Genomic DNA, 11,238 nt, shown 5'->3' with positions numbered 1-11,238 from the left:
GACCAAAGTGACTAGAGGATAAGGGAGATTTTGAATTTCTGCACACACTTGTGGACACTGGACACTTTTGGATTGTGTGAGGCCCAATGAATATCTGAGCGCTATGTGACAGGCTCGATGGCACAGCTGTGACCAAAGTGACTAGAGGATAAGGGAGATTTTGAATTTCTTCAGACACTTGTGGACACTGGACACTTTTGGATTGTGTGAGGCCCACTGATATCTGAGCGCTATGTCACAGGCTCGATGGCACAGCTGTGACAAAAGTGACGAGAGGATAAGGGAGATTTTGAATTTCTGCACACACTTGTGGACACTGGACACTTTTGGATTGTGTGAGACCCAATGAATATCTGAGCGCTATGTGACAGGCTCGATGGCACAGCTGTGACCAAAGTGACTAGAGGATAAGGGAGATTTTGAATTTCTGCACACACTTGTGGACACTGGACACTTTTGGATTGTGTGAGGCCCAATGAATATCTGAGCGCTATGTGACAGGCTCGATGGCACAGCTGTGACCAAAGTGACTAGAGGATATAGGAGATTTTGAATTTCTGCACACACTTGTGGACACTGGACACTTTTGGATTGTGTGAGGCCCAATGAATATTTGAGCGCTATGTGACAGGCTCGATGGCACAGCTGTGACCAAAGTGACTAGAGGATAAGGGAGATTTTGAATTTCTGCAGACACTTGTGGACACTGGACACTTTTGGATTGTGTGAGGGCCACTGATATCTGAGCGCTATGTCACAGGCTCGATGGCACAGCTGTGACAAAAGTGACGAGAGGATAAGGGAGATTTTGAATTTCTGCAGACACTTGTGGACACTGGACACTTTTGGATTGTGTGAGGCCCACTGATATCTGAGCGCTATGTCACAGGCTCGATGGCACAGCTGTGACAAAAGTGACTAGAGGATAAGGGAGATTGGATTGCTTTTAAAAAGCAGTTTGCAGAGCAGTGGGTAAACAGCAATGCCAGCCTGTCAGGAAGCCTTAAAAGGCAGCCCAACAACCAACACCACTGATACACCACAATATAGCCTCCCCTTGCACTGCACACACAGTGACTGGTGTGTTGTGCAGGCCAAATCGCTAGCAGCAGAAGCAGTTTTTTTTTCTTCTCAGCAGGACAAAAAAAAAAAAAATGGGATTGCTTTTAAAAAAGCAGTTTGCGGAGCAGTGGGTAAACAGCAATGCAGGAATGTCAGGAAGCCTTATAAGGCAGCCCAACAACCAACACCACTGATACACCACTATATAGCCTCCCCTTGCACTGCACACACAGTGACTGGTGTGTTGTACAGGCCAAATCGCTAGCAGCAGAAGCAGTTTTTTTTTCTTCTCAGCAGGACAAAAAAAAAAATTGGGATTGCTTTTAAAAAAGCAGTTTGCGGAGCAGTGGGTAAACAGCAATGCAGGAATGTCAGGAAGCCTTAGAAGGCAGCCCAACAACCAACACCACTGATACACCACTATATAGCCTCTCCTTGCACTGCACACACAGTGACTGGTGTGTTGTGCAGGCCAAATCGCTAGCAGCAGAAGCAGTTTTTTTGTCTTCTTCCCTGCCTAACGCTCTCCCTACAGAATCAGCAGCAACCTCTCCCTATACTGAGATCGGCAGAAGTAAGATGGCGGTCGGCGTGCACGCCCTTTTATACCCCCTGTGATGCCCACCAAAGCAAGCCAATCACTTGCATGCCCTTCTGAAAGATGGTGGTGACCCCTGCCTATGTCATCACGTTGCCCACAGTGTCCGTGGATCCTGATTGGCTGAAAAAGAGCGCAAAACAAACTTTTGAAACGCGACTTTGGCGCGTAAGTCGCCGACCTCGTGGCCGACCTCATCCTAGGGTCGGGTTTCGTTTCATGAAACCCGACTTTGCCAAAAGTCGGCGACTTTTGAAATTTTTCGACCCGTTTCGCTCAACTCTAGCGCTAAGCCTTACTGGTGCTGGAAGATGCCGGGGAAGGAGTGCGCGTGACAATCGCACATGCGCATAGCGCTATCTGGCACCATTTTCTTGAAGACACATTTGCAGTGTGTCTTCAGCAAAATGGCACCGGACAGCGCGATATTGGCATGCGCGTACTCTGGCGCCAGTGCCACACTCCTCCCCCAGCCTCCGGCAGAATGCGACAGCGCTGGACCACAGGAAAGATGGGTGAGTATAAATGCTTTTTTTTGTATGTGTGCAGTTTTCTAAGGGTGATGGGGACCATGCATATCAGGAAAGGGGAGTGAGGGTACTATGCACACCAGGATAGGGGGGTGAGGGGGACCATGCATACCAGGAAAGGGGGGTGATGGGACCATGCATACCAGGAAAGGGGGGTAAGGGGACCATGCATACCAGGAAAGGGGGGTGATGGGACCATGCATACCAGGAAAGGGGGGTAAGGGGACCATGCATACCAGGAAAGGGGGGTGAGGGTGACCATACATACCAGCAAAGGGGGGGTGAGAGGACCATACATACCAGGAAAGGGGGGTGAGGGGACCATACATACCAGGATAGGGGGTTGAGGGGTATCATGCATACCAGGATAGGGAGGTGAGGGGTACCATGCATATCAGGATTGGGGGGTGAGGGGTACCATGCATATCAGGATTGGGGGGTGCATTATTGCATTATTATTAAATCTTCATAAATAAACTACATACATATACTAGAATACCTGATGTGTTAGAATCGGGCCACCATCTAGTTGATAATAACAATGTTAACCCCTTTACTACCAAGGGTGGTTTGCACGTTAACTCCCGGGCCAATTTTTTCAATTCTGACCACTGTCCCTTTATGAGGTAATAACTCAGGAACGCTTCAACGGATCTAGCCGATTCTGAGATTGTTTTCTCGTGACATATTTTACTTCACTTTAGTGGTAAAATTTCTTCACTATAGCTTGCGTTTATTTATGAAAAAAATGGAAATATGGCGAAAATTTTGAAAATTTTGCAATTTTCAAATTTTGAATTTGTATGCCCTTAAATCAGAGAGTTATGTGACACAAAATAGTTAATAAATAACATGTCCCACATGTCTATTTACATCAGCACTATTTTGGAAGCAAATTTTTTTTTGTTAGGAAGTTATAACGGTTAAAAGTTGACCAGTGATTTCTCATTTTTACAACAGAATTTACAAAACCATTTTTTTTAGGGACCACCTCACATTTGAAGTCACTTTGAGGGGTCTATATGGCAGAAAATACCCAAAAGTGACACCATTCTAAATACTGCACCCCTCAAGCTACTCAAAACTACATTCAAGAAGATTATTAACCCTTCAGGCGCTTCACAGGAGCAGAAGCAACATGGAAGGAAAAAATTAACATTTAACTTTTTAGTCACAAAAATGATCTGTTAGCAACAATTTTTTTATTTTCCCAAGGGTAACAGGTGAAATTGGACAACAAAAGTTGTTGTCCAATTTGTCCTGAGTACGCTGATACCCTTTATTTGGGGGGGGACTACTGTTTGGGCGCATGGCAGGGCTCGGAAGGTAAGCAGCGCCGTTTGAGTTTTTCAACCTAAAATTGGCTGGAATTGAGATTGGACGCCATGTTGTGTTTGGAGAGCTCCTGATGTGCCCAAACAGTGGAAACCCCCCACAAGTGACCCCATTTTGGAAACTAGACCCCCCCAAGGATCTTATCTAGATATGTGGTGAGGACTTTGAACCCCCAAGGCTTCACAGAAGTTTATAACGTACAGCCGTACAATTAAAAAATCATATTTTTTCCAGAAAAATGATCTTTTCATCGCCAATTGTTATTTTCCCAATAGTAACAGGACCCCAAAAGTTATTGTGCAATTTGTCCTGAGTACGCTGATACCCCATATGTGGGGGTAAAGCACTATTTGGGTGCATGGCAGAGCTCAGAAGGGAAGCAGCGCCATTTGACTTTTTTGGCTGGAATTGAGATAGGACGCCATGTCGCGTTTAGAAAGCCCCTGATGTGCCAAAACAGTGGAAACCCCCCAATACTAACTTAAACCCTAACCCCAACACACCCCTAACCCTAATCTCAGCCCTAACCCTAGCCTAACCATAACCCTAGCCCTTTTTTTATTTTATTATTTTTCCCTAACTATGGAGGTGATAAAGGGGGGTTTGATTTACTATTTATGGGGGGTTTTTATTTTTGGCACCTGTCACACGCTAAAAGACGCTTTTTATTGTAAAAATAGTTTATGCATCACCACATTTTGAGAGCTATAATTTTTCCATATTTTGACCCACAGAGTCATGTGAAGTCTTATTTTAGGGGGGATGAGTTGACATTTTTATTGGTACCATTTTCGGGCACCTGACATTTTTTGAACGCTTTTTATTCCGATTTTTGGGACGCAGAATGAACAAAAACCAGCTTTTCATTAATTTCTTTTGGGGGGTGCGTTTACACCATTCTGCGTGCGGTAAAATTGATAAAGATGTCAGGTCAGTACGGTTACAGCGATATCTCATTTATGTCTTTTTTTATGTTTTGGTGCTTTTATGCAATGAAAACAATTTTATATAAAAAATAATTATTTTTGCATCGCTTTATTCTGAGAGCTATAACTTTTTTATTTTTTCGCTGATGATGCTGTGTGGCGGCTCGTTTTTTGCGGGACAAGATGTCATTTTCAGCGGTACCATGGTTATTTATATCCATCTTTTTGATCGCGCGTCATTGCACTTTTTGTTCAGAGGTATGATGATCAAGCTTTATTTTTTGCTTCATTTTTTATTTTTATTTTTTAAGGGATTCAATAAAGGGGTTAACTAGTGGGACAGTTTTATAGGGCAGGTCGTTACGGACGCGCAGATACCAAATATGTGTACTTTTATTGTTTTTTCTTTTTATTTTCAAAAAATGAATTTATTGGGGAATATTTTTTTTTTTAATTTATTTAGCGATTTATTATAAATTATTTTTACATTTTTTTTAACTTTATTAAATTGTCTCAGGGGGGACATCACTGTCATGTGACAGATCGCTGAACGGGGATGTGGAGACCTCCTGCACTCCCCTGAGTCAGTGTCCCTAACACTCCTAACGTTCCCTATACAGGCTCCACACCTGTCGCCGATCAGGATACCTGTCACCCTAGCACACCCTACACCTATTCCTTACTAGGGAGCTGGGTGGTGCAGGCACTGGCCCCATCGCTGTACTAACACCAACATGAGGAAAAGTGACAAACATTGAACACCTGTGTGCATCTTCCTCCCACCGTGTCCTACACCTGGGTGCAGCTGTCCAGTAATGGAGTCCAGCACCTGAGTGCAGCTTCCAGCAAAAGAGTCCAGCAACTGAGTGCAGCTCTACACCATAGCTGCCACTCCACCATGTCCAACACCTGGGTACACTGTCCAGCAACGGAGTCCAGCACCTGAGTGCAGCTGTCCAGCAACGGAGTCCAGCACCTGAGTGCAGCTTCCAGCAAAAGAGTCCAGCAACTGAGTGCAGCTCTACACCATTGCTGCCACTCCACCAAGCTTTGCAAGAATTCTTCACTGACACCATAGCTGCCACTCCACCATGCTTTACACAAACTCCTCGCTGACACCATAGCTGCCACTTAAGGACTCTGACTGAGCTGTCCTGGACTCTCCTCAGCTCCTTCCTTCACCCAGCATGGTTGGAAAAGACCAACAATCACCAACGTGAGTGAGCACAACTGACACACCTTTATTGAGTAAACACACCTGTTAGTGATTCCCGTGCAATTACACTAACCACCTCCGGGGGCAAAACTATCTCTAAAAACACCAGTACAACGACCATACTGGCCACCGGGGGCAAAACTATCTCCAAGCACAAAGCTTAGAGAGAGGAAAAAAAAAGGATACCAGAGCTCTTATCTGACATGATCCCGCATGGATCATGACAGTCTTACTATAGCTGCTTGAAGTCTAAAACGGAAAATGCTCCCCCTAATGGTAATTACATATATTTGTAAAAGAAAAGTATCTAATATATAAAGCTCAAAGTGTGTATGTATGTGTGTGTGTGCGTATGTCCGGGATAGGCATCCGCACAGTCGCAGCTACAGCCACAAAATTTGACACAGTCACACGTCTGGACCCCGAGAGCGTCCTAAGCTATGTTGTGAGGCGAAATTTTAACCCCGCGCATTCCAATTCACCAAACAATTCTGCCCCTATCTACATACTGGGGGAAAAAGTATGTGCGTGTCAAGCCCCGCCCCTCATTGTGATGTCATAATGGTTGACTATGGGATGGAGGATGTGTGATGGGTATATAGGCACTGGACTATGGGATGGAGGATATGTATGACGGGTATATGGGCATGGGAATATGGGATGGCGGATATGTATATGGGCATGGGACTATGGGATGGAGGATGTGTGATGGGTATATGGGCACTGGACTATGGGATGGAGGAAATGTATGATGGGTATATGGGCACTCGACTATGGGATGGCAAATATGTATGATGGGTGTATGGGCATGGGACTATGGGATGGAGGATGTGTGATGGGTATATGGCCATGGGACTATGGGATGGAGGATGTGTGATGGGTATATGTGCACGGGACTATGGGATGGAGGATAATTATAATTTGCTACAACTAACCACAGTTAGTTACTATGCCCGGGCAGCGCCGGGCTCTTCAGCTAGTATATATATAAAATTGAATGTATGTGTGTATGTATGTGTGTATCACCAACCAATCACAAAGAATCTTTCATTTCACCAGAGCTGTTTAAAAGAAGCTGAGCTGTGATTGGTTGCTATGAGTAATAGTTTTTCCACTCCAGGCAACACCTCAGCAGACACTGACCGGGTGGGAGAAATCTAGCATCCCCAGAAACATAAGCTCCCAGCCATTGTCTGCCCCCCAGAAAGGAGCAGAGAGCACATGACAGAAATGAATCCCCCTTCCCTTACCCATATACCCATCACACATCCTCCGTCCCATAGGCACATCTTCCCTCTTAAAGGGATCTCCGGTATGGAAGTTATGGCAAATCCCTCAGCGCTCTGATTCTGACCCCAGGCTTCTATGAAAGGGATCATTGGTATGCAAGTCAGGGCAAATCCACTCAGCGCTCTGGTTCTGATCCCAGGCTCTCTTAAAGAGATCCCCAGGCTGACGGGATGATGTGGAATATTAGGGGTAGTAGTCCGGTGGCTCTGGCTGATGGGATGATGTGGGATATTAGGGGTAGTAGTCCAGTGGTTCTGGCTGCCGAGATGATGTGGGATATTAGGGGTAGTAGTCCAGTGGCTCTGACGGGATGATGTGGGATATTAGTGGTAGTAGTCCGGCGGCTGTGACGGGATGTGGGATATTAGTGGTAGTTGTCTGTTGGCTCTGACTGACGGGATGATGTGGGATATTAGGGGTAGTAGTCCGGCGGCTGTGATAGGATGATGTGGGATATTAGTGGTAATAGTCCGGTGGCTCTGGCTGACGGGATGATGTGGGATATTAGGGGTAGTAGTCCGGCGGCTGTGACGGGATGATGTGGGATATTAGTGGTAGTAGTCCGGAGGCTTTGATGGGATGATGTGGGATATTAGTGGTACTAGTCCGGTGGCTCTGGCTAACGGGATGATGTGGGATATTAGGGGTAGTAGTCCGGCGGCTGTGACGGGATGATGTGGGATATTAGTGGTAGTAGTCCGGTGGCTCTGGCTGATGGGATGATGTGGGATATTAGGGGTAGTAGTCCGGTAGCTCTGGCTGACGGGACGATGTGGGATATTATAGTGAATGTGGCTATGCGGAGTGGGCGGGGCTATACACTCAGCTTGATATATATAGATATAATCATTATAATTTGTTATAACTAACCGTAGTTAGTTACTATGCCTGGGCAACGCCGGGCTCTTCAGCTAGTAGATAATATTTTCATATAGAAATGTTTGCAAACAGTGCAAACATTGCATTAACACATTTTAGTTACTATTTTAAGCTTAATATCACAAAAAAACCCACAAGAAAACTGGTGGCACCTTCCCTTTAATAAGCAGATAGAAGAATGGCTGGATCCCATTCCCGGGGGCTGTCAAAATGCTATAGACAGTCTGGTGATGCTCCATTGCTGATTGGGCCCAGGGCAAGTGCCCCTCATGGCATTCCACCCCCTAGGTATGCCACTGAGTATACAGTTACACATCTCTAACATACTGCCCGAGAAATGTGACTCTAAAAACCTCTACCCCAGATTGCTCTACAATTTATTAACTCATCAGCCATAGCATGGTGTGGCAGCTTGCCTATCAATTACCTTGTTTTATCATTTTTGTACTTGGCAAGCTAGTACACAGCAAACACAGACACCCTATAAAAGCAATGGTTTCTGACATATTGGAAAGCTCTCTCACATAGCTGTGTGTACTGTGTGGAAAGCTGCCTGAATTGAGAGGAAAAACTTGGAAAATAGGTCAAGGTAGAGAAAAGCTGTTCAGGCAAGTTCAGATATGATATGGGAAAATAAAACTGAAGAATTTATCATCAAAGGAACAAACTGAACAATCTCAGTCTATAAAATAATCTTTTGATTAAGAGACAGACCTTCAAATAATGCAATCCTCATTGTCAGGGTATGTGCACATTACGTTTTTTCAGGTCGATTTCACTCCACAAATCGCCTGAAAAAAGCTCTTAAAATATGACATATATATATTTATATACATATATATATATATATATCACATTAATTTCTATGTAAAAATGACTTGCTGTTCATATGTTCAGTCTTTTCAATGTCTTTTAACTGTGTCAGGTTTCCAAAGACACCAAGCAGTTAAAAGAAGTGAATGGACTTTTCTTCTGCCATTTTCAGCTCGGAAAATGCTTTATATTAGAAGTCAGTGGGAAGATGCTTCAAGGAAAAAGATGCCAATGTTTCCAGAAGCATCTATGTATTGCCAACTGTTTAGCAATTATGTTCGGATACGGCTTTAAAGAAGGCACCACTTGGATATAACACAATTTTATTATGCAATGATTAATTTAAATGATAAAATATCAAATTAATGAAATATATGACAATGATATAGCAATTACGGGAAATAGAAAATGATATGATATTGCGTATACTTATATATTCAGATTACAAAGGTTTTGGTACATATACTCACATCAGAAAGAAGAAGAGAAAAGAATCTTCACTAGGGGCATTTACGTCATCTGTCCGGAAAATACGTCAGCTGGAGAAGCGGTCAGCGAAGACAGAGAATGCTTTCTAGGATCCACACTGTGAAGAGCGCCCCCTTACATAGGTCCACAAAAGCTTCTGTTTTCAGTGACTGCTTTACCAGCTTTTATATGCTTTAAACAAAGGCTTACACGATATAATATTGTGTAAACATGAAAATACACAAGTTAGTGGTTTGATGTTCCAATCACATGACAGTGGCCAGCTATCATGAATAAATTACTTCAAACAAAGCTTGCCTCTTCGGACTATTTACTATTGCCCTAACATTTACATATGATAACAGTAAATCATACACCAGAACAAAGTTTCCAACAACATGCTATGATCAGAACCCTAGCACAAAACATATATATTTCAGACTACAGTTAAAGAGATCTTTAAGATTGAATACACTATAATGGGTTTCAGATCGCCAACTATATTCCTGGTTCTACATTAGGCTTCCCCAGCCATATTTCTATAGCCTTATGTACAATAATGTGCAATTGTCTATATGCCTAGTCCACTTTTAACCCCAATATGACACAAATATCAGGTGATGCCTTGTCAGTATACTCACACCATTCACTGCTCTTAAAGTTAAAGTAAGTCAACAGCGCACACAAAGGTTAATTCTTTCCAGTAATCAGGATTAAACATACTGTTTCAACAAGCATTGTCTTTTAGTATACTCAACACTAAGGCTAAATCTCAATAGCCATTGCGGGTCTGACCTCATGAATCCTGGTTTTCAAGAACTGGACATGAGGCCTTCAAATGCTGACATTTCAGGTTCCTATATTTCAATATGCAGTAATTTCAATATGGACTCAAAAATAGACATCTTTTATATAATTCACACTACAATCCACCCTTGGCTATCTGAAACCATATATTATTTAAATCCAGTACCATATCCTAAAGGAATAACATCAACAGATGAGCGACATAGAGAAAACAAAGAAGGACAGCAACATAAAGCAATACATGCACAGATTATTCCAAAAATTACTATTATGAATTAACAACAAATAATCTATAGTATTGGCAGCATATGCCATTATAGCAGGGGATCCTACAATCATTAGATACATTCCAAGAATTTCTGATTCAGTTAATAAATTTACGTTATAATCACAATCTTCTGGTAAGAAAGTCTTCTCCAGTACAATTTATGCAAGCATAATACGGGTTGTACGTTTAATTCTGGAGCACATCTTCTTCAATCTCCTCATCTCGGATAAATCCCACTATCAATTTGGTCCACAGTCATAAGGGGGTTGGTATGGCTACCATACAAGTTTCCAACACATTTGTAGCAGTAGCAGTCTTTGCCATACAAAAATGGCTCATGATTGTCAGTTGTGCCAAATAGCTCATAAATTCTGCTTGGTTTTCCATAAAGCCTCATTTTCCTTGATCGGAGTTTCTCTTTCCCCTCTGTATAACGGTTGGGTAGTAACAGAGACCAAAAGGACCATGCTTGTAACACCGGTCATCCACCATCTCCAATTTTGAATCTAAAAAGAAGATATAAATATACATTATTCTCTGAGGTAACATCTGTCTGTTGGGACGTGTTCCCACTTCTCTTGTCCTGGCTTTATCACGATTAGCACATTGTCTGCCCCTTGGGCAATCACCTCTGCAGGTTCTGGAGGACCTTTATCTCCAGGCTGCTTCACCAAAATCTCTGCACCATCATTCAGAGAATGAGTGGAGCCAAAACCTCGGTCTCCTCCAACTGTTATTATTGTAGGAGCTGTTCCCTTGATTACTTTCATTTTCTGGATAGACAAAATTAATAATTGAGCTATCCTGTCTCCTTTTTGGATCAACAAGTCACTTTCCCCACTATTCAACAGGAGCACCTTGATTTCACCTTGATAGTCCTGATCTATCACTCCTTCCATTACTTGAATTCCCCTTAGGGCCAAACCTGATCTTGGAGCTATAAAACCAAAATGCTCGGGAGGCATTTGCAATCCTATAGCAGTTCTGATTACCTTTACAATCCCTATTTCTAGTCTGATTTCCTCATGAGAGTGTAAATCTAGTCC

At 43.1% G+C, this 11,238-nt stretch overlaps 1 long non-coding RNA gene across 1 annotated transcript; it reads right to left on the bottom strand.

The window, feature by feature from the left end:
• Window positions 1-8,955: 8,955 nt before the first annotated feature.
• Window positions 8,956-10,928, bottom strand: LOC141091405 (uncharacterized). Its single transcript, XR_012232506.1, has 2 exons — window positions 10,822-10,928; window positions 8,956-10,698 (listed from the first exon to the last, which is right to left on the bottom strand). It is a non-coding gene; the product is annotated as an uncharacterized lncRNA (long non-coding RNA).
• Between the last annotated feature and the right edge of the window lie 310 nt (window positions 10,929-11,238).

The sequence above is a fragment of the Dendrobates tinctorius genome, unplaced genomic scaffold (genome assembly GCF_039654945.1).
Source record: "Dendrobates tinctorius isolate UK_male_01 unplaced genomic scaffold, ASM3965494v1 ptg000051l, whole genome shotgun sequence".
In the NCBI taxonomy this organism is placed as follows: Eukaryota; Metazoa; Chordata; class Amphibia; order Anura; family Dendrobatidae; genus Dendrobates; species Dendrobates tinctorius.
The sequence above is the reverse complement of the archived record's forward strand: the minus strand, read 5'-3'. Positions and strand labels throughout refer to the sequence as shown.